At 50.6% G+C, this 23,907-nt stretch overlaps 2 non-coding genes across 2 annotated transcripts; both read right to left on the bottom strand.

The window, feature by feature from the left end:
- Positions 1–18,264: 18,264 nt before the first annotated feature.
- LOC123361028 lies at positions 18,265–18,404 on the bottom strand. Its single transcript, XR_006576103.1, has one exon. It is a non-coding gene; the product is annotated as a U4 spliceosomal RNA (small nuclear RNA).
- A 4,212-nt stretch (positions 18,405–22,616) lies between these two features.
- On the bottom strand, positions 22,617–22,698 carry TRNAS-UGA. The gene has a single exon. It is a non-coding gene; the product is annotated as a tRNA-Ser (tRNA).
- Between the last annotated feature and the right edge of the window lie 1,209 nt (positions 22,699–23,907).

The raw sequence follows: 23,907 nt of genomic DNA, 5'->3' as shown, positions 1-23,907 counted from the left end.
AAGTGATTATAAGTGTTAGGCAGAGAGGTCAAAGTTGGTTACATAAATGAAAATAGAATCTCAGTGTGACATTCTAGACCTTTGGGGGAGTGGGCTGTAACCCCCATATTCCTCATTTTCATATAATCGTGATCTTACATATAGAGCATGACTTGTAAGGTATCAGGGGAAAGGATATGATCTGCTGAAAGTCATTTCTCTACCCATCTATGTATACCATTCATGCATATGAAGTTATGAGAATTGTGCAGTATGGTTGTCACTATGCTGTAAGTTGGGGGAATCAGCCATCACCTGCATGAGGCCAGACGAGGGGAATTGCTCAACCTTGCTTGGAGAGACGCAGTGATGCTCACCTGACTCTGAAGAGGGCCACAAAGCCAATGGGGAAGGAAGGACATGATAAAAGGAGAGTCATTCGCTAAGCTTTATCTCTCTCTTCCACCTCCACCTACTGACACCACCACACCAAGCGACTGAGGAGCTGATCAAAGGGGAGACCCCGGCTGAAAAGCAACCAGCCAGCCTGTGGTGAGAAGCATCTAAGTTTGTAAGGGCACTGAAAGGGTTAAAATCAGCTTAGAATGCGTTTTGCTTTTATTTCACGAAAACAGCGAGGAGTCTGGTGGCACCGTAAGGACTAAGAGATTTATTTGGGCATAAGCGTTCGTGGGTCAAAAACCCACTTCCCCAGATGCATGGAGTGAAAATTGCAGATACAGGCATAAATATATATTGGAACATGACATGAAGGGACCTTACAAGGGGAGAACCAGTGTTGAAGGCCAATTCAGTCAGGGTGGATATGGTCCACTGCCAATAATTGATGGGGAGGTGTCAATACCAAGAGAGGGAAAATTGCTTTTGTACTGAGCCAGCCACTCCCAGTCCCTATTCAAGCTCAAATTAATGGTGTGAAGTTTGCAAATAAATTGTAACTCTGCAATTTCTCTTTGAAGTCTGTTTTTGAAGTTTTTTGAAAGGCTACTTTTAAATGTTAATGAATGTGAATGTGTGAATGTGTTAGTGAATGTGTAAATGGATTATTGCTTGTGCAAGTTCCATATGGTCTACTGATCAGGGTTCCTGGTTTTTACGCAGGTGGCCTGGGTTCAATTCCCAGTGTGGGAACAGAGGGAAGGCAGGAAATGAAAAGAATGGGAAGGGATCTGGCCAGCAGGGGAGTTGGACAGTGTTCAGAGGGGATCCCAGAAGTGGGGATGGGGGGCAGACATCTGAAGGGAGATCAGGGAAGGATCCCAGCTGTAAGGGAAGTTGACACTCTGGAGAGCACAGGCCTGGCATGGGCAGTGGGAAGAGTGACTCTGTCCCGCTAAACTCACCACCAGCAGACTAGGCAGGCTTGGAAGAATTACGTATTTGTTGGTGAATGTCAATTTCTGTGTAAACACACGACCCAATGGCAAAATATTTCCATCGATAATAATCAAAATTGACAGATGGGCAAAGTAAGAAACCTGCTGCTTGAGAACGTGTCCTGTTCTCATCCTATAGGGGTCCCTTCTGCCTTAGGCACCACCATGTGGGCGTTTCATTTCCCTCCCCATTTTCACACAGAGACACAATTTCCTTTGCATGGATCCATGAACAGCAAAACCTCCCTGTGTCTCTTGCCTGAGCCAGGGCATTCGATTCCATTGAAACCTTCTCTCCTGCAATGGCAATGGTCAGACAGAGGGGATGTGTCCACCTTCCCCCCCATCCCCTCCGGCAGTGAGATATTCCCTCTCCTCCTCATGCTGCTGTTGTTATTCCATGAGTCATCAAGGATGGAATAAAAAGCTGAGGTTACTCCAGGGTGAGGAAAGAAAGGAGCCACCAACTCCCTGAAAAATCTCAGTGCCCAGAGAAAACCTGCCCTGCTATCGGACTCACAGAGGTGCTGACGAGACGACGGGAAAAGGGACTGTCTGAATTGTCAAGGCAGGGAATGAACAATCTACAGCAACATCTTTAACCACAAACACACTCTAACCATGCTCCAGCCAGTAGGGAAATGGGCAGGAATTCTTGCTGTTCAGCCATGGCCACACGTACAGAGCTGCACAGCAGTGAGTGTGCTGGGGAAACTGGTCTGAGCAAACAATTGGAAATGACCTTTCAGTGAGAACAGAATCATAGTGTAGAAAGGCCCCTGTGTTAAGTGGCTGTGGCTGAAATCTAAGGGAGCTGGGCTAGAAAACCATGAGTGTCTTTCTGTGGAGGCTTGATTCTTGCTAGCAAGGCAAGGCTGGTGTGTGGTACCTTCATGGTTGTACTTTCAGTGTCAGATCACCCACAGTGCGCCAAGTCTAGACGTATTCAGAGGCTAAGGACAAGTCAACATTTAAAACATTGAGTCTATATCACTGCAGCTCATTAATGGAGATGCTCTATGCCAGAGTTTCTCAAACGTCCTTTCACTACAACCCCCTTGTGCCAAAAAACTTACTACATGGTTCCTGGGAAGGGAGGTGGAAGGATGCCATATCTTATACTGACATATGCCAACTTCTCATAAACTCAAGGCTGGATCTGTGGGAAGACCATCTCCCTACAGAAGGGACTAACACAATAGGAACAAGGATTCTTTGTTCAATCTGCAACTCTGAATAAGACACAATTCTTTAGTTCTTAGCTCCAACACCTGGCAATTTGCTGACCAGGCCTATCCTAGCAAGCAAGGCTTTCTGTTTACCCCAGCTTTCTCTTAGCTGATCACGATTTGTTAGGCCTCTGGTCCCTTGACCATACTCTGGACTTTGGGTCTGGAAAAGAGCTGGCACAATCCATACACCAGGTTGTTATATAAAATGCACATGGATTTTAACCCTTCACATTTAGTAATGGCAAAGTTCTTGGTTCAGGCTTGTAGCAGTGATGGAATAAACTGCAAGTTCAAATCAAGTCTCTGGAGTCCATCCACAGCTGGGATGGGTCATTCAGTCCTTTGTCTAGAGCTTCAGCTTGTAGCAAAGTCCCTCTAGAGGTATGAAGCAGGATTGAAGACAAGATGGAGATGAGGCATCAGCCTTGTATAGACTCTTGCCATGTGGTCTTTGCTTTCTTTGTCTCAAGGACACTCTATCCAGCATGTGGCATAGAAAAACTTAAGAGTTGTGTCCATAGGCAGGTCCCTGCATACCTTGCTGAGGCACAAGGCGTATCTGCCTTCTCTCAGTGGGTTGATTGTATAGCTGATGGTCCTTAATGGGCCATCAAGCAGGTTAGGCAGAACTGACACCAACTTGTATGGCTGGGGTGTTCCCCGGAAGCATAGCACAAGTTTGAAATACGGGCAGCATAGACCCAATGTTCATAATGTCAACTACAAAAAGGATACACATATAGAGATAGCATCATTATAATCAGCCAATCAGAACCTCTCCATAGACCCCTCACACGACAACCTTTCTACCATATTGGCTGCAAATATAGAACAGTGGTCCCAACGGTGATCTATACAGTTACAGATTATGTCAATAACGTCACAGGAGGTGACATGGCATCAGCGAGACTGATACTGGAATACTGCCTCCAGTTTTGGTGTGTTCGTTTGAAAAAGATGTTGTGAAATTGGAGCTGGGGTAACAAAGAGCCACCAAATGTTCTGAGGGCTGGAGAAAAATGCCTTCTAGGGAGCTATTGAACGAGCTCAACCTGTTTAGCTTATCAAAAGAAGATTGAAAGGTGACTTCATTGAAGTGTTGAAGGGCCTTAATGGAGAGAAAAGATTGGGTATGAAAGCAGAGAAAGGCATAACAAACCCCAATGGCTGGAAGGTGAAAAGAGACAAATTCATATTACAACTAAGGCACAAATATTCAACAGCGAGGATGATTCACCACAGGAACAAGCTACCAAGGAAAGTGGTGGATTCTCCATCTCCTGATGTCATTTAATGAAGACTAGATGCCTTTCTGGAATGTGTTTGCCCTAAAAGTAGTTATTGTGTCATACAGGAGGCCTGTGATATGCAGGGGGTCAGATTAGATGCTCTAATGGTCTCCTCTGGCCATAAAGTCGACTAATTTCTGAAAAACTGAGTGTAGCATTGGGAGCAGCGTCTGATGTTTTCCTGTCTAGCCGGCTTGCTTCCTAGAACGAACGCTCCTTGAGTGGGGTGATCCACAGGGAGTAGCTCAAACCTCCAAAGTGCCTGGCCAGGGGCAGGACATTAGCACAGCAAGGGAGGGGTGTAGCAGTGACATCACAAAGGCCTTTTACAGGACATCAGACTATTGGTCAAAGGTGGTGGGGAGGTGGTGACATCACAGAGAGATGCTGACATCAGCCAGGCAGGACAGGAGCGGGGGGCCAGGGAAGCCTCAGAGACCCCTGTGGCTTTGCTTCAGCAAGTCTCCTTCTCCAGGTCTCTCTTTGAGGACTGAGAGAGTATTTGGGTTCAGGTACGTGAGCGCCAGGAGGAACCTCTTTTGAGTTTTCTCCTTCCCTTTTCCTGATTTTACTAGAAAACAGATGTCCCTGTTTAGAAGGTAAGAGCCACCTCGAGGTTTGAAACCTGTTCAGTCTGATCCATCTGGTGATAGTTGAATTCTACGCATGGAAAACACGAGCTTAAGGGGGCCGAATTTTATTCTGCACCTGGGATTTTGTCCCTTAGAATCACTGGGGACATTAGGGTTTGTCCTTTTTGTTTCACCTTTTCCTCCATCAATCCCTTCCTCCTTTCTCTTTGTCTCTTGCTTCTTTTGTCCTTTCTCCTGTTCCCCTCCCAACACCAGGAGGTGTGTGTGTGTGTGTTTTGCGGGGGAGTGCTCGGCAGCTCCCACTGTGGGTGGTCCACCCAAAAATGTGGGGCTGAAATAGTGCTCGGGCAGTGATCCCCACCAGTGACCTGGGCCATCCTTTGGGCTCTCTGGTGAGAACCCTCAGCCTCCCGTCCTCTGTCTCTACCCTGATTGGCTGAGCAGGGGGTTATTGACAGGGAGGAGACTCAGGTCCTTGTTCTTCTCTTTTAAAACCAAGTAAATAAGTCAGAACCAGTCATATGTTTGACAAATTTTGCTGCTTTCTGCATTAATGGTCTCTGAGCAGTTCATGATTCTCTCTAACATTGCAGTTCTCCTCAAATACTTGCTGAATAATTACTGTGCACTGTTGTTGGTGTGGAACTCATCTGAGAGCACTTTATTCAGGTCATTCAGTGTGTGAAATTCAAGATCCGATGGTTAGTTTGAAAATCAGGGCTCTTGGGTCCTATTCCCAACTCTGCCACTGGCTGGCCGTATGACCTAAGACAAGTCAATTCTCCTTTCTCAGCCTTTGCTTCTCCCTCTTTCAAGTAGGGATAATAATGATCCGCCCCTGCCTACCTCACGGTGGGTGGAGGATGGGGCTCCATTGGAGAGTGTCACTAGGAGTAGTGCATAATATGAGGTGTCCTATCACGTTTACACAGAGCAGATTAACACATAATAGAATAGCTGAAATAGTCTATTTGATTTGTATTTTTTATTTTGAAATTGTTAAGAGCAGCAACTACATAGCTCAGAGTGAAGCATCTTATCTAATTTTCAAGATCTACGTGTCTCTTCTTTGTGTGCGAGGAGACAATTTAACACACTATGAGAAACAGGAGATGCTTTTGTTTTGCAACAACATATTTTTGCAAAGAACTTTCATCCCACTTGTTATGATTTTGAGAAACAAACTGGTTTAGTCTGAATGGGCTTTTCTGACAGAAACGGTTTCAATGAAATTTCCCCACCATCTCGATTCCTGGGCTCTATCCCTGCCTTGGGCGGGGGGGGGGGGGCGTGTTTGTCTGTTAGAACAGGAGTCAGGGCCGGTGGCTTCTCTTTCTGGCTCTGCCACCATCTTGCTGGGTAGGTCACTTCCCTTCTCTGTACCTCAAGCTCCTCCCCATCTGCCCAATGGGAACAGGGATAATTCTAGAACTCTGGGCAGTTTTGAGCCTGAGTGAGATAAGGGGCGTTAAAACCCTCTGTGAAGGAGAAAGGGGAGTTTCACAGAGTTTAGCACCAAGGAATTCTAAAGTTTGCTAAAATGTGTAGTCTGCGGAAACAAGAAACCACTGCCTTTTTAAAGCCCATTCAGGTATGTGAGTCCCTGTCTTTTAGGTACCTGGGGTTCTTTGCCAGCAGGAGAGAAGAGGTTCCTGCCTCCATTTTTGTGGCCTTAACAAACCAGGTGTTGTGCCCCAGTTCTCGTCTGAGATCCCTGGAAAAAAAATCCTCCCATCCATGAACAAGACAGGTCCTATCTTTAAAATTGGAACAAAGAGACCCCTGGGACTTACAGACTAGCTAGCCCGTCACAGCCTGGGGCAGGGAGATATTGGGGGAGGGAGAGAACCAGCCCCGTAGACCCTAGCCCCACTCCCTCTCAGGGTGCGCTGTGCAGCGTGGCTGGGGATTGTGCAATGGCCTCGCACCAGGCAACGCAGAATGGACACCACATGCCCTGCTCTGCCTCACCTGAGCTGCTCTCCAGGTGCATTGGAGCCCAGCACCCCACACCTTAGCACTCCTGCCCCACAGGGGGTGAGCTGCAGCCCCACCACACTCCGCAGAGGGGAGACAGGTCAGGCCAGCCAGCCTTTGTAAGATGGGGAAATCACCATTGGGGTTGACGGTACGGGGGCTGTGACATACGGAGAAATGGTTGTCGTGCCGGCAGAGGGCAGCAGAGCATGCACATGCACACACAATTGCAAACATACACAAACACATGCATGAATCCAGCCACATACACACAATTGCTAATATACACAAACACCCGCACAAATCCAGCCAATACCAACACAAGCATGGGAGCCAGGGGAGCAGAGCAGGCTGGGGCCGGGTCACTCCACTTCCCGCAGGAAGTAGCCATCCCCCCTGGTCCCACGGTGGCCTGGGGCCAGCCCCCCTCTGCTTCCCCCCATGGAGGCCTGGGGCCCCAGCCTGCTCTGCTCCCCTGGCTCACAAACTTGGGGGGGGGGGGAACTGCCCCACAGCACTTGCTGGCGGCGTGGCTGGGAGCCAGGGCAGTGGACCAGGCTGGGGCTGGGTCACTCCACTTACCATGCAGTGAGTGCAGGGGTGGGGGCCATGAGGAAGAGCCGGGCAGCCCCCACTGCAGCAGCTCCCCACCCAACCTCACCTCTGCTCCGCCTTCTCCCCTGAGCACGCCGGCGCTGCTCAACTTCTCCCACCTCCCAGGCTTGTGGTGCCAATCAGCTGTTTAGTGCGGCAAGCCTGGGAGGGGAGGAGAATCAGAGCGGGGGCGGTGTGCTCAGGGGAGAAGACGGAGCAGAGGTGAGCTGGCACAGGGAGCGGTTCACCTGCACACACACACCCGCCCCCTGTTATTGCTGCAGGCAGCCCTCCCTCTCCGCCCCACCCCCAGACCCCTGCCCCAGCTCACCTCCACTCCACTGCCCCCCCTGAGTGTGCTTTTTGGTGCCCCCAACCACTTGGCACCCTGGGTGGCCGACTAGTTCACCTAGTGGTTGCACCGGCCCTGGACACTGCCTGTCAGCAGGATTCCTCCTCCTCCTCAGTGAGAATAAATCTCCGCACCTAGACAGCCGGTCCGTCCGCTGCACCCCAATTCCCCATGCCTGAGCCTCCCTGCCAAAGCCCTGCACCTGGCTCCAGATAATTAAGTCTCACGTGTCGCTGGGAACTCGACTTCTTGTGCCCAGAGAGTCTCAGCCCCCTCAGTAGCTGACATGAGAAACACAGTGTCTGAAAAAGCAGCAAAGAGTCGTGTGGCACCTTATAGACTGACAGACGTATTGGAGCATGAGCTTTCGTGGGTGAATACCCACTTTGTCGGATGCGTCAGTTTCGGCCTTTTCCAAAGAAGTGCCTGGAGGGCCTTTTTCTGTTTGTCCACGTGGCCTAACAGATAAGGCGTCTGATTTCGGATCAGGCGATTGAGGGTTCGAATCCCTTCGTGGTTGTGCTTGCGCAGTTTTACCGTTGTGCTGAAAGTCCTGCTCCCTTCAGGGCTGGAGCCTCTTCTTGGCTGCTCAGGCCAATGCTCTGGCTTCAGCTAGAGCCCCGGGAAGGAGTTGGGGATTGGGTGTCACAAAGGCTGGGGCATGAGCCCCAGGTGCTTCCAGTCTCGCCTTTGCCATTCCTGACTTGCCAAAGAAAATGGGCAGCTGCCCGGGCTAGCGTGTGGAGCAGTTTCCCTCTTCCAAGTGTGCGCCTGTCCCTGTGCTTGAGGGGGGTTGCTACATAGCACCTTTGGAGCCTGGGTGTTTCTCTGCTTCTCGCCAGCTGGGGAAAAGCCTCTTGGGGTAAAATCTCCTGCCCCACTGCCAAAGTGAGCACCTGGAGTGGGAACAGTAAGAGGCCCCACCAGGGGGGGCTGGCCCTGCTTTCCTACCATCTTCTGATGTTGGCCACAAAGCATCAGCAGCCGCCCCACATGCTGGTCTGTGGGTGGCCTTCAGTGGGTGTTTGGCATGGCAGGGAGCAGGCTGGCTAGGGGTCTTTGTCGCTGTCTGCTGGCCACACATAGGCATGGTCCTCCCCTCCTCTGAACAGCCAGAGTTAATCTGTGCTTAGAAAGCAGAGACACAGGAGACTCAAGACAAGAGGGTGAGAAAGATTGAGAAAGGACCTATGAAGACAGCCCACACTACAGGGACACTGCCTGGTTAAGGGATGTGGAGGCACCAAATTGCCCCAAATTTCCTGGTGCCCTACGCAGCTGCATACTTCTCCAGCGGCGAACTCAATCCCCCGGCTGGCTGAGCCGGCCAGGAAAGCTGCCCCTGCCCCTGCTCTGCCTCTTCCCCACAGCCCCCACCCCTGGTCTGCCCCCACCCCCCTCTTCCCACCTCTGCTCCACCCCATCCCCCCCACTCCGCCCCTTCCCCTGAGCTACACCCCGGTGGACGGCAGGAGGGATCAGGCGCACCCGGCACTCACCGGGCGGTGGGAAGTGGAACGACCTGTCCCCAGCCTGCTCTGCTCCACCAGCTCCCAGCCGCGCCACTGGTGAGTGCTGGGGGGTGTTTTCCCCCCATCCTCCAACTTCCAAGGCTGGGAGCAGAGTGCAGCAGGCTGTGGCCGGATCACTCCACTTCCCGATGCCCCGTGAGTGTGGGGTCGGGCCTGCCCTGCAATTACCGGGCGGCGGGAAGTGGAGTGACCTGGCCCCAGCCTGCTTCGCTCTGCCAGCTCGGGCTGGGGGACGGGGGTGCTGTGTAGGGCACCAAAATGTCTAGGGACAACCCTGAATAGATCATTTTCCCACAGGGGCCGATGGCTGTTAGAATACAGAGATTCAGACTGCCTGTACAGGCCTAGACTTTAAGAACTTAGGTGTATTTTTATCACTTAGCTAGTGACAGGGGTATAACACAAAGACCCAAAATCCCAGTCTGCCTGTGTCTGGGCCTTCTCTCCCTAGGAGAGTCTGAGCCTTGTTCGTAGGCGAAGGCCTTTGGCTAAGCAGCAGGGGCAGCCATAAGCTGGGAAGCGAACGGTCCCATCCTCACCTCCCAAACCCGTCACACTGAACTACGGTGGGGTTGGGCTGTTAGGAAGACGATCCTGTCCCGATAGTGCCCATCACCACCAGATAAAGAAACAGATCTTAAGGGAGCATCCGGTCTGGCAAGAAATCCCTTCTCAATGGTTGTGGTTGTGAAACCCTCATTTCTGTAGGGTTTATCTTTCTGGCCCCCACTTTTCTATTGTCAGTCTGTCTGGTCCTCTAATTGTTTCTGTCTGTTGCCAAATTAATTTTGCTGGGTGTAAGTTAATTAGGGGAGTGGGAAGTAATTGGTTAGAGAATTCTGTTACAATAGGTTAGAATTGGTTAGTTACAATCATTGGTTAAGGTCTAGCTGAGAATATTACTGTGTAAACTGGGGTCAGACAGGAAGTGGAAGAGGAAATTGGAATCATGCTAATGGGGGGATGGGAATAGGGAACGGGGAACAGGGACACAGGCCAGGCTCTGCGGTGTCAGAGCTGGGAAGGGGGACGTGGGGTAAACACGCTGCAGTGTCAGAGCTCATAGACTCATCGACTTTAAGGTCAGAAGGGACCATTATGATCGTCTAGTCCGACCTCCTGCACAACGCAGGCCACAGACTCTCACCCACCCACTCCTGTAACAAACCCCTGGCCTATGTCTGAGCTATCGAAGTCCTCAACTCGTTGTTTAAAGACTTCAAGGTGCAGAGAATCCTCCAGCAAGTGACCCGTGCCCCACGCTGCAGAGGAAGGTGAACCCGCCCCCGCCCCAGGGTCTCTGCCAATCTGCCCTGGAGGAAAATTCCTTCCCAACCCCAAATATGGGGATCAGCTAAACCCGGAGCATGTGGGCAGGACTCACCCGCCGGCACCCAGGGAAGAATTGTCTGTAGGGATGTGGGGTAAACGCTCTGCGGTGTCAGAGCTGGGAAGGGGGACACTGGGGAACAGACTCTGTGGGTGTATAGAGATAAGCCCGACTTTGTGAAGGGCTTTGAAATCTGCTTGCTTGGAAACTAAAGCCAGTATCCATCCCTTTGTCTGCGCTTCCGACTTCTGGTCTTTTGCTGCTTGCTGTCTGCGTGACAAGAGCCAGGGAAGTGGGCGGGGGAATGGAAAGCCCTCTAACAATGGCTCCTTGCTCCTCTCCCTCCAGGCTCAGGGGTCAAGGATGGGCAGGACTCTAGGCTCTGCTTGACAGATCCTGGCACAGGGGCTGCAGGGGGGGGGGCAGAAAGGATTGCAGGTTCTGACTTGTGCTCTAGAGAAGAGGTAATAGGTAAAGGGGGTGTTTTTGACTCTTCCCCTGCCTCAGGGTCCCCAGGGCTAGAATTCTACCTTCCACAGGGCCAAATAACTGGGTGAAGCCATTTGGCTAATGAAAACCAGTGCTCTCGGTGCGGCTTGAACTCACAACCTGAGCATAGCTCCTCTCAGCACTGCCCTATAAGTACAGCGGGCTAACCAATTGCACCACTGGAGCACCTGTTAACTGGGATTCTCCAAAATCCCTAGGTTGATACAGGCAAGGAGTGACCCCAAAACATTCTCAGTGGAGCTGAGAGCAGGTAGCGATAAGTGTTGTACTCGGTGGGGTGGATTCTTCTTAAGGGTTCCAGGCACCATTTGACCCTTTTGTTCTTCTCTGTGTAATAACAGAGCTGATTAATACTCAATGTAGAGTCTTGCTGCAGACCAACAGATCTGAAATCACTGATAGCCAGCTCTAAGCATTAGGGGACCAGGAAGCACTGCAGCCTCATTCCAGGACAGGAGGACCTCGCCACACCCAGGCCTGCCTCTTGCCTTCAGCCCAGGGAGCCAGAGGCGCCAGGGAGCTCCATGGCAGGCCGCCGCTTCGCTTCAGCCACCTCTTGCCTCATGGCCCAGGCTCTCGGTGGTTTCGATCCATCAACCTCTAGGTTATGGGCCCAGCACGCTCCCGCTGCGCCACTCTGCTGCTTCTTTAAACCCTCCCCCTGCCACCTAGCCGCCACTATCCGGATTAGTGCCTTACACGCTCTCGCTCTGGCAGACAGATGCGCAGGCTGCTAGGCAGCTGCCCTGGTCACAGGATTTTACAGCTAGCTTCTACAGGGTAGAAAGGATTTATTTGGGGTTTGGACCCCATTGGGAGCTGGGTAGCTGAGTGCGGGAGACGGGAGCACCTCTTAAACTGTTTTCAGTTACGCTTTCAAGCTTGTGGGGGACGAGGTTCAGCCTTGGATCCGTGTCTGCAGCAGGCAAGTACCTCTGGCTCAATCGCTCCCCGCCGTATTAGCAGACTAAAACGCGGAGCGAACTCACACACGTTGCAATGGAACAGGAGCCGGGATCTCAAACAAAAGTCAACATTTTATTAAGATGAGGTTCAAAGAAAAAAAAAGTGTACGGTACAGAGTTTCGGCGTAGAAGTTTCTGGTGCTCGGGGAACAACATACAGCTTACCCAAGGGGTGCGAAATTCGGTTTAAAATGGGGTGGAGTAAGTAATACATAATCTGCAATAGCCCGGACTGGGGGTAAAAGGTTAACGTACAGACACTGAATTAGGAGGGTATGTTGTCCATATGAGGGCTACGTTCGGGTGTGGAGTATAACGAGCGGTTACGACGATGAGGATGGATTGACCACCGTTAGGTGAGTTTTAAGGTTCGGTGTTTTGGAATCTTTGCCACAATCTAGTCGAAGCAGGGTCAGTATGAAGTCTGCCCTGCCATCTGTTGGTGATCTGTCGTCAAGGCCTTTTGGGGCTGATGTCATTTGCATGGTTACACCCACCCCGGATTGTATGATGGGAGTGCTTGTCCAAACGGTCATTTCAGCTGCTGCGGGATCCCCAGTCTCTTTGTTATTGGGGCAGGAGTAATCCAGTGTATTTTCCTGTTGATTTTGGGTCAACTTTGAGCTCAGATCATGTGTAGTACCTGGCATTTGAGGCCTGAGAGCGTCACCCTCGTCTGAAAAGTACTCACCATTAAGGGGTATGGGTTCCTAACGGCAGCCCTTGGAGGGAGGTAGAAATGGATGTTTGTATGTCCTTTCTGTTGTCCCTGGTGTGGAAAGGCAGAGGTGGTTTTGAATTTCTTAAAATTGTTATTAGTGCTGCAGTTGCTCACCCTAAGCTTATGTTGTTAGATCTCTTTCACGGTGTATTTTGGTCCTGAGAGGTAAAAGGTGTGTTGTTAGGGAGTGAGGTAGCAAACGTTAGTTGCAGAGGTGGTGCATGTGCCACAGAAGTCGTGTGCCCCTTCCCTGCTCCCATCCAAGAGTCCAGTATTTGCATAAACCCACCAACTGACCTGTGACTAACAATCTCACTCTGCTAACTCTTCCAGCAAAACTGTTCTGCCAGGTTCTCATTCCGCCCTATATTCCTGCAAACTTAAGCTTTTAAGTAGCATCAGATACCACCTGCTTCAGTATAACTAAAATTTTTATTTATTTGTCTGAGATTTTAGGTGTATGTTATATTACATTATTTGTAATAGGATAATAATTAATTCTATTTTTCAACTAAAGAGAGAAGAAAACCTTAAAATGTGCATTTAGAAAGTTCAGAAGAATCTCAGAATGTTAAACACAAATATTTTATTTTCAAACTCTCTTAAATTGCTATTCTTTGGAACCCATGTCCCTTGTCTAACGATTTTTATGTAGGTTCGGGTGAGTCCTGAAATCATGAATTGCTAAGTACCGTTCTACTGTTTTTGATTCATATGACCAGGATTACTACACTTTATTACTCCTGCCCTATTAAGAAAGAATTTGGGGATCCCACAGCAGCCAAAATCACCATTTGGACAATCACCCCCATCATGCAATGCGGGGTGGGTGTGACCATGCACATCAGCAACAAAAGGCCTTTACAACACATCACCAACAGATGGCAGGGTAGAGGTCATTCTGACCCTGCTTACATCCTCCTCCAGCCAAGAATTGGTGATCCTGATAAATCACACTCCTTATACCAGCTCACTGGTATTGAATGCTGAAGTTATGGCTAGCAAAAGTAGCCACCCATCTCTGCCCTGTAGCATCCAGCTTAGCCCTTGTTAACACACATGTCAGTTGATTGTTCTCTGTCCATACCTGAAACTGAGCTCCGGACAAGTAGTCTCGAAATTTCTCAGTGATGGCCCATTTCAAGGCCAAGAACTGCAGCTGGTGGATGGGATAGTGAGTTTCGCTATCAGACAGTCCTCAGCTGGCAAAGGCCACAGATTTACATTTGCCTTCCACTTCCTGGTAGGAGACTGCTCCTAGACCCTCCAAACTGGCATCAGCATGCAGGATAAACAGTTTGTTGGGTCAGCAGGGACTAGGACTGGCACATGAATCAGGCAAATAATGATTTCCCATAAAGCCCTGTCACATCTCTCATCCCGCCATGTCCCCAATGGAGAGGTGAGGAGCCCCTCCCCTGTCCCAGGCCAGCCACACCAGATCTTTGGGGGGAGATGTCCATGGCCTAGCCCAGGTGTGCTGGAGCTGCTGGGCAGATAAGTTCTTTCCTCAGCTCAAGCCCACCACTGATGTTGCAGTGGGGGAGAGATGTCTCTCACCTGGTTTTTAGATGCTCGGATGAGAGGGAGCAGGTAGAAGATTTTTCTTCTTCTTCCATTTCAAACTCTTCACCCCCCCCAACCACTTTCTGCTCTAGCCTGATCTCTCTCTCATGTCTCCAGGGCCATCCTTTGCCATAGGCAGCCGCCTAGGGCACCACTAGGTCTGGGGGCACTGCTCTGCTGGGAGCCTGGACAGATGGGAAGCAGTGGAGCATGTAAGAGCAGGGCTGCTGGGTCCTAGAGAGAGCCGAATGCAGCACAGTCTGAGGGAGGGGATTGTCTGCTGGGGTCTCGGGGAGGGGGAGGGGATAGAAGTTGGGGAAGGAGCTCACCTGTGAGTGTGACTCTTCCCCCGGCTGAGGTGAGGTGAGGCAAGCTCTGCGGCTCTGGAACCAGTATCCTCTGTTGTCCCCCATAACATCCATTCTTCTCCCGCCCCTGCCCCATGGAGCACCCCCTCCTTTCTCCCTCCTCCCCAGGAGCATCCCTCTCTCTCTCCTCCCTCTCCTCCGTCAGGGCTGGGTTGGGTGAGGTGCTGGGGGGTACGTGGGGGGAGGAGGCTGGCTGGCTGCCTGCTGAGGAATGAAAGTGAAAGTAACTCACTTCCTGGCAGTGAGCCAGGATTGGAATGTCACACAGGGCTGGGCTGGGGTTAGCCAGATGTGTGAAAAATCAAGACAGGGGGTTGGGGTAGGGTGAGCAGATATCCCTATTTTATAGGGCCAGTCCCAATTGTGGGGTCTTTTTCTTATATAGGCTCCTTTTTACCCCCCACCCCCGTCCTGATTTTTCACACTTGCTGTCTGGTCACTCTAGGTGGGGGTAATTGGTGCCTATATAAGACAAAGCCCCAAATATCGGGACTGGCCCTATAAAATCAGGACATCTGGATCTGGTCACCCTAGCTGGGGAGCGCCTCTCCCCCGGGCTGGCAGCTGCCAGCGATCCATCTCATCCTGGGGGAGCTGCACTGGGCAGGATGAGCTGCTGTGGCTCCATGGGTGACCTGTCCCTGAGCTCAGATGCTGTGCTAACTTCACCATGGTCCGTAAGGCTGGTGGTGCCCATTGGCGTGTGATTGGACCTGAGGGTTTGCTGCTGCTGCTGCCACTCTGCAGAATCCCAGGCTGGTAGCGGGCTGAGGGGAGCCTGTTACTCCTGATAAGAGCCCTCCAACAACTGTAATATGCTCATCTCCTTACTGGTGTATAGAGCAGGGGTCGGCAACCTACGGCACATGTGCCAAAGGTGGCAGGTGAGCTCATTTTTGGTGGTACGCAGCAGCAGGCTGAGCGGCTCAGCCCATCACTGCTCTGGGGTTCCGGCTGCTGCCCTATTGCCAGCTGGGATACCGGCCGTCGGCCCCACTCAGCACCTGCTGCTGGCCTGGGGACCCCCAAGGAACCCCAGGCTGGCAGCGGGCTGAGCAGGCCGGCTGAACCACTCAACCTGCTGTCAGCCTGGGGTTCCATTCACTCAGCCGGCAGCGGGCTGAGTGGGCTGGTGGCGGGCTGAGCAGGGCCGGTGGGGGGGTTGAGTGGCTCAGTCTGCTGCCAGTCTGGGGTGCTGGCAGCACTCAGGCTACTGCTACTCCGGGGTTCCAGCTGCCAGCCCCTTGCCAGTCAGGAGCCCAGCCGCCGGCCCCACTCTGCCTCCTGCCAGCCTGGGTGAGCAGAATCCCAGGTTGGTAGCGGGCTGAGGGGAGTTGGCGGCCGGGATCCTGGCTGGCAGGAGTTGGTGGTCAGAACCCCAGACCAGCAGGGGGCTGAGCAGGGCCTGGGATACTTGTCTAGGGTTCCAGCCACCAGCCCCGCTCAGCTTGCTGCCGGTCTGGGGTTTCATTTACTCAGCTGGCAGTGGCCTGAGCAGGACCAGTGGCCAGGACCTCAGATAATAACAATAGTTTATTTATATAATATAGAGATAGAGAGAGACCTTCTACAAACGTTAAAATGTATTACTGGCACGAGAAACCTTAAATTACAGTGAACTTGGCACACCACTTCTGAAAGGTTGTCGACCCCTGGTATAGACTGACCATATGTTGTACTAAGATTCTCCTGCTTTTTTTTTTTCCTGTGAGTCAGTATAGCTTTTGCCAGCCCAGAAGTTGGGCAGCCAATGTTTTACGTTTTCACAATGTTTTCTCCAACTTTCATAAAGTAATTACATAGTTAATATGAGTTAAAAAGGCCAGGGACACTTCCTTGTGAAGAATCTGTACAGCAGATCATGCTAGAGCTGTGAAAATGTCAGTTTTTGATGGAACTTTAGAGGCAGTGATTTATCATGTATTTTATCATGTGACTGTGCTGCTATTGCTAATGTCTTTCCAAACAAAAATAAGGCACAATAGGACTTCTGTAACATTTCTGTGCTACCTTAATCTAGATTAGATGATTCTGTGCTGACTTCATTTTGGTCACTTTGTCGTTTACCTAGCAGTAAAACTAGGGTTATATTTTCCCACTGTTTGGAGACCCAGCTTATTAAACTGATTTTGCAGCCAAAAAAGCCAGAAAGATTGCTTTTAATTAAAAACAAATCTTTGTTTCAATACCTCTTCATATACATTTCCAATAAAATTTTGACAAAATTAAAAAAATTATACTATTTGCATCATTCTGTCAAATCAGAATTTTTTCTATAGTGCTACTTCTTTAGTGCCAGTGCATCAGCATTACATTGTGCTTCATTAAATTAAACTGGTTTTAATAACGTGAATGTGGCAAGTTTTTCAATACTGTATGCTTATATTTGTGTTGCTAAGAGCAGATCAGGCACAGGGGCACCAGTTTCATAATCTCGCCTAGGGCACCATAAATACTAAGGATGGCCCTGCATGCCTCAATTCTCTTTTTCCTGGCCTTGTTCCAGAGCCCTCACAGCCCAATTCTCTGCCCTAACATTGAGCCCTCTACTGCACCCTGAACCTCTCATTCCAACCCGACCCCAAAGCCTGCACCCCCTAGCCAGTGCTCTCATCCCCCTGCACTCCAACTCTCTGTCCCATGTAGCCTGATTTAGGGTGTACTAATAATATTAATTTGGAAAATATGATGAAAATTTAATTTATTAGCTTACATTTTATTTAATTTAATTGAGTTATAAAGTTACAGTTGCATTACTGCTATTCAAAAGATACATATGGCATATATGCAACAAAGTTTTGGTTAATATACTCACACCCTTCCTTGATAACCTGGTGGTAAGAGACACAGAACCAGCCTTGCAGTTCAGGTTTCTCAATTCTTGAGTGAAAGATGCAGTGCTTAGAAAAAGCTAATGTTTACTTGAATAAGTTAAACTTAAAATCAAATCCTAATAAACAAAGAATAAAAACTTAGGGAAATCGAGCTTAGCCGAGTTACTTTGAAACTTAAAGTTTAAGAACAAGTACAGCCTACTGATAGTAGATAGAGAGAGAGTGGAGGAAGTAAGTCAGAATGATACAGCGAAGTGTTCTAGTGAGGTGTGTTACCTCTTTTATAGGGCACAAGTGCCGGAAATCCTTCCTCCTATGCCCAAATTTCATTCCTTACCCACAAAACATTAGGGTACGCTTACTTCATAGGCTAGTATGTTTGTGCGTGTTGATGACATGTACATATGCACATAAGTTCCCTTGTGGTGTACGTGTTAATTCTGTGGGTACAACACTGAAAAACCCCTTATGCCATTCTCCATTGTCGATTGGTCTAGGTAAAGCTCTTAGACAGGCGTGGGTACTTCTCTCTTTAAGTAACAAGCTAGAGGTCAATTTTCCTTTCTGAGTAAAAGGTCACACTATAGAGATGCTAACTTTACCTTATCTTAACATACAGGATATGGCCTGTAGGTCCTCTTAAGTCATGTGCCCCAGTCCCCTAATCATTTTTATTGCCCTCTGCTGGACTCTCTCCAGTTTGTCCACATCCCTTCTCATGTGGGTCCCAACCCCAAAAGTACTCACATTTCACCCCAATGGCTCCAAAATGTACATAGGGTGCTGCCATGGTCAAGTCACTCCCGAGCTCTCCAGTGGAGCCTGCTGGCAGAGAACAAGGTGAAAATTAGCCAGGACGTTGCTCAGTCAATTCCCTCTGCTCCCAGCAGGTGGTATCGGAAACCTCCAAGATCACTCACTTCCCTTTCTCTCATCAGTTTCAAGCCCCAGGGTTACAAATGCACAAACCAGTTGAGATTCTCCCCTGGGCTCAGGGTGTGGGGCTGCTCTGAGGGGATGGACTTGCACATTTGGGATATTAGTGCAAAGATACAATTTCAATTTCTCATAGAGAAAACTGAGGGCATTGGGAAAAGTTTTCAACTAGCAATAATCACGCCTCGGATTAACCTCATTGGCTATGATACTGCCACTTCTTATTTAGTGAAAGGAAAGCTGCAGTGACAGCCTGGTTACTGAGATGCAAAACACTTTCCTCCTGGGAGAAACAAGAAGTTAGAATTAGAAATTTACATAGTTTGTTCCAATGTTGGCACAGGTTTAATTTTGCTTCTGTGTAGGTTTGTTTCAGGCTGTGACTGTTTTGGTTTATTGGGTTGTTTTGTTTTTTTTAATTGGAATGGAGCTTTTAATTGACATTTTCTGGATTCGAATGGCTGACCTGCAACACCAGTTTTGACATAGTTCTGCATATTTTATACAGATTTGGCCAGTATTCAAGGATTCAATTCCTTTATAGGAGGCTTTAGTGGTCAGGCTTATTTATTTTATGTTATTTTCTCATCCTGCTGTAGCACACCTTTTGGATAAAATGTTGAAATTATTAATTTATGGCATTTGTTAGTTTTTATTTTTAAAAACAAAGTTTTTCTTAATGTTTGGGTTTTAAATTAAGCATTGTTTTTGGTTTCAATTTTTCATTTAGGTTTTTGTTGTTGATGGGATCTTTAAGAACTTTGGATTTAAATAATTTAAATAATTTAAATAAAGAGTGGGGCGGAGCTAAGGAGAGAGCAGGAGCCCGAGAAGAGCTGGGGAGCAGAGCTGCACCAGCCAGGGAGAACCAGAGCAGATCTGTGCTGGGAGCCGAGCCAGAGCAGCACGAGCCGTAGAAGCTGCCCAGGGAGCAGATCTGTGCTAGGAGAAGAGCTGCAGCAAGCGGAGCCAGAGGAGCAGCCCAGGGAGCTGGAGGCAGAGCTGCAGCAGCACTGGGGCTGGAGGTGGGTGCAGTGAGCAGCGTGGGAGAGGGAAGGGGACCCTGGGCAGAAGGCCCAGTGCAAGGAGATGCCACCCATCAAGAGATCTTGCAGGCCAGACTTTTGGGGGTGGGGGGATCATATCCCCTACATGGGGGCTGACACTGGGAACAAGGGGCCTGTCACCTAGAGCATGTGGCCACTGCCAGAGCAAGTGTCCAGCCTGTGGTGTCCCTGCAGCACAGCCAGGGCCTGGGGAGGAGGCCTGGGACATGTGAGGGAGAGACTGTGACCTGCCCTGACCCTCCAGAGACGCTGGTTGTGATCTCCCTGCGCCACAGAACAGGGTGATGTGTTTTCCTTTCCCATCTTTCCTTGTGTTTTACATTGATTGCTGGGTAATAAATGGTGTTTGCTTGAAGCACATGCAATGAGGAGTGGGTCAGGGAAGTGCCCAGAGTGGGGACACTGTAGCCCTGTTCAAGTGATCATGACAAGATTGGGGGTCATCAAACCCCCCAGGATTCCTGGGCCCAGCCTTGTTGGGGTTACGAGGTCTCTGCCACACAGGAGAGTATAAAGAGCGTCCTTGGGGTCAGGCAGCCTCTGGGTAAGGGGGTGGGGACTCAGATCCTTTCTCTGGCCAATTCCACCAGGGTCATGTATAAACCAGGGAAGTTCCCCACAATTGCCAGACCTGAACCCCCTGCACACTTGTGCTCTGTCCTCATTGCTTCTCTGTCTCTTTTCCCCTCATCTCTGCTGCTCCCCCTCTGGGCTTTCTCAGCACCTGGCCCCACAGCGCTTCCTGCCAGCCAGAGACTGTGTGTTCCAGGCCTGCTCCTGTGGATGTGGCCTCTCTCCTGATTCCTGAGGAAAGGAACCTTTCCAGGAAATGGCCACAGCTTCTGGGAATCCGCATGTGGCAGGTGGACAGCACCAGGAATCATTTGGCTCCTGGCGCACAAGGCAACTTAAAAGCTGAGTGCCCAGAAAGGGGCTTGAACCTTGGACCCTCAGATTAAGAGCCTGATGTGCTACCAGTTGAGCTACCTGGCCTTGTTGAGACCATCTTCACCATTCAGCACAAGAGCAAACAGGCAGGCAAAAGAGAGGCAAAAAAAGTCCCAGGAACCCCTCCTCTTTTTCTGCACAGCCACTGCCTGTCAGCAGGATTCCTCCTCCTCCTCCCTCCTGTGCCTCAGTGCGACTAAATCTCCGCACCTAGACAGCCGCTCCATCCGCTGCACCCCAATCCCCCATGCCTGAGCCTCCCTGCCAAAACCCTGCACCCGGCTCCATAGAATTAAGTCTCACGTGTCGCTGGGAACTCGACTTCTTGTGCCCAGAGAGTCTCGGCCCCCCTCAGCAGATGACCTGAGAAACACAATGTCGCCTTTTCCAAAGAAGTGCTTGGAGTGGTTTTTCTCATGTTACCATGTGGCCTAATGGATAAGGCATCTGAGTGTGGATTGAGGGTTTAAGTCCTTTGGTGGTTGTGTTTCTGCAATTTTACCGTTGTGCTGAACGTCCTGCTCCTTGCAGGGCTGGAACCTCTTCTTGGCCGCTCCGGCCAATGCTCTGGCTTCAGCTAGAGCCCCGGGAAGGAGTTGGGGGGTGGGCGTCACAAAGGCTGGGACATGAGCCCCAGGTGCTTCCAGTCTAGGCTTTGCCCTTCCTGACTTGCCAAAGAAAATGGGTGTTTGGCATGGCAGGGAGCAGCCTGGCTGCGGGTTTTTGTGCCTGTCTGAAGGCCACACATAGGCATGGTCCTGCCCTCCTCTAGCCCTGACCTCAGTTGCTCTGTGGCTTTTAAGCCTTCCCTTCTCAGCCGCCTCTGCTCTAGGTGCCCAGAGGAGGAGAGATGTTGCTGGGTCACTTTTACAGATGCCCCTTCCCTGGTACTGCCCTTGCTCAGCTGCGTAGAGGAGCTTCCATCCCCAATCCCTGCCTGTCACTGCCCAGCAGCCCTCTGGCACCATTCCTGAGGGTCACCCTGCCTCACTCTCTCCCTGCCGTCTTTGGGAAAGACAGCTCCCATCTCTCCTTGTTAAAGGTCAGGTGGGCCAACTAGGGGCAGAAGCCCATTCTATGTTTTCCTACTGCAGAGCCCAAGCTCAGGAACTCAGCTTGGGTGCAGACACTGCTGTGCTCCCAGAAAACAAGCCACCCCTGCACAAAGAGAGATGAAAGGGCCTGCCAAAGCCTGGGATTGAGCCAAGGACTTCTAGATCTTCAGTCTAACACTCTCCCAGCTGAAATACTTTGGCAGATACATGGTAGTATTTTGGCCTGTTGCTTCTCTGTCTGGGATGTTTTTGTCAGCAGTTGCACACAAAAAGAACAGGAAAACGAACGGCTGCTCCACACCCCCACCGGAGGAACCCGACGCCCTTAGCTGTGGGGAGTAAGAAGTGGCTGTTGGCTGACAGGGCCTGTCCCCGAGCAGCTGGAACAGCAGCTGCTGCCTCCCCCTCGGCTTCAGGCTGTGGGAAATGCTCATTGCCTGGCTGCATGGGCGGCTGCTGCTCCGTGCTCTGGAGAGCGTCTGTATTGCTCTGTCAACCCCCCGTCTTCACTGAGCCAGTCTGGTAAGGTCCCAAGTGCCCCCTCCGGCCTGGCAGCTGAGAGTCTGTGCAGACATCAGCCCCCCTCCCAGCCCCACAGGCAGCAGCAGCGCCAGCCCCCCAGCACCACAGGGGCACTCGATGCACTTCCTGTGGGGAAATGGCTCCTTGGCGTCCAGCTGCTAGAGTGAGAGCCAGGAGAGAGCAGTGTCTTGCTCACCGTGGGGGAGAGAAGAGACCTGGTGAGTGCGGATCTCCCTCAGCCTCCCCAGCAATGCTGGTGAGTTTTATTGTCACTGTGATAGTCGGTGCTTCCCTGCAGGGCCGGCCCAGAACAAACCCCCCCCTTTCCTCCCCAGGCCCTGCCCCCACTCCACCCCTTCCCCCAAGCTCCCACCTCTTCCTCTCCTTGCTCCTCCCCCTCCCCCGCCAGCACCTCCTGCACCCCACTGAACAGCTGATCACTGGCAGGTGGGAGGAGCTGAAGGGGAAGAGGAGGAGCTTGTCAGCAAGGCCTGTAGTAGGGGGGTGGGGCGGAGCTGGCTGCCAGTGGGTGCTGAGCACCTATTTTTTAATTGTTGGTTCTGCAGCCCCGTAGCTCCTATGGATTTGCTGACTCAGCTCCTTTCGCACTCTAGAGAGAGGAGCAGAACCAGGGCTATGGCTGATCTATGGGGCACCAGGTGAGTGGCAGAGGCTACAGGTGCTGAGAGTTTGCCTGACCCCTCAGGGACACAGTGTGAGGGGGTGTCCCAGGGATCTCTAGGAAAGGAGCAGAACAGGATTTCCTTGGGGTGGGGAGAGAATTGAGAGTGTCTCAGGGGGTTGTACAGAGGTGTTGCCCGGGTGAGAGACTGGCTAAAACACAGGCCTCGCTGTGAGCAGGATTCAAACCTGTGCAGGGGAACCCTATTGGATTTCAACTCTAACACCTTAACCACTCGGCCATCACAGCTGTGAGCACAAAACTGCCCCAATGCCAGAGAAACTGGTAAAGAATCACAATGCCCAGGCTTGAAGTCATCTGAACTACAGAATTCCCACCACAAACCTGGCTCCCAAAGCACAGGGGGGATTGGGGGTTTGTTCTGTTTGCTTAGCCATGTGCAGTAGCTCATGCTCCAATACGTCTGTTAGTCTATAAGGTGCCACAGGACTCTTTGCTGCTTTTACAGATCCAGACTAACACGGCTACCCCTCTGATACTCCTAGTGACACTCTCCAGTGGATCCCCATCCTCCACCCACCGTGAGGTAGGTAGGAGCGGATCATTATTATCCCTTCTTGAAAGAGGGAGAAGTTAAGGCTGAGAAAGGAGAATTGACTTGTCTTAGGTCACACAGCCAGCCAGTGGCAGAGTTGGGAATAGGACCTAAGAGCCCTGATTTTCAAACTAACCATCAGACCTTGAATTTCACACATGGAATGACCTGATTAAAGTGCTCTCAGATGAGCTCCAGACCAACAACAGTGCACAGTAATTATTCAGCAAGTATTTGAGGAGAACTGCAATGTTAGAGAGAATCATGAACTGCTCAGAGACCATTAATGCAGCGAAGCAGCAAAATTTGTCAAACATATAACAGGTTATGACTTATTTCCTTGGGCTTAAAAGAGAACAACAAGGACCCGAGTATCCTCCCTGTCAATAACCCCCTGCTCAGCCAATCAGGGTAGAGAATGAGGACGGGAGGCTGAGGGTTCTCACCAGAGAGCCCAAAGGATGGCCCAGGTCACTGATGGGGATCACTGCCCGAGCACTATTTCAGCCCCACATTTTGGGTGGACCTCCCACAGTGGGAGCTGCAGAGCACTCCCCTGCAACACACACACACACACACACACACACACACACACACACACACAGCTCCTGGTGTTGGGAGGAGAACAGGTGAAAGGACAAAAGAAGCAAGAGACAAAGAGAAAGGAGGAAGGGATGGATGGAGGAAAAGGTGAAACAAAAAGGACAAACCCTAATGACCCCAGTGGTTCTAAGGGACAAAATCCCAGGTGCGGAATAAAATTCTGTCTCTTAAGCTAGTGTTTTCCATGTCTAAAATTCAACTGTCACCAGATGGACCAGACTGAACAGGTTTCAAACCTCGAGGAGGCTCTTACCTTCTAAACAGGGATGGTTGTTTTCTAGTAAAATCAGGAAAAGGGA

This window comes from Mauremys mutica, unplaced genomic scaffold, assembly GCF_020497125.1.
Source record: "Mauremys mutica isolate MM-2020 ecotype Southern unplaced genomic scaffold, ASM2049712v1 Super-Scaffold_100350, whole genome shotgun sequence".
Taxonomy (NCBI): domain Eukaryota; kingdom Metazoa; phylum Chordata; order Testudines; family Geoemydidae; genus Mauremys; species Mauremys mutica.
Note: the sequence above shows the minus strand (reverse complement) of the source record. Positions and strands in the feature narration are given on the sequence as shown.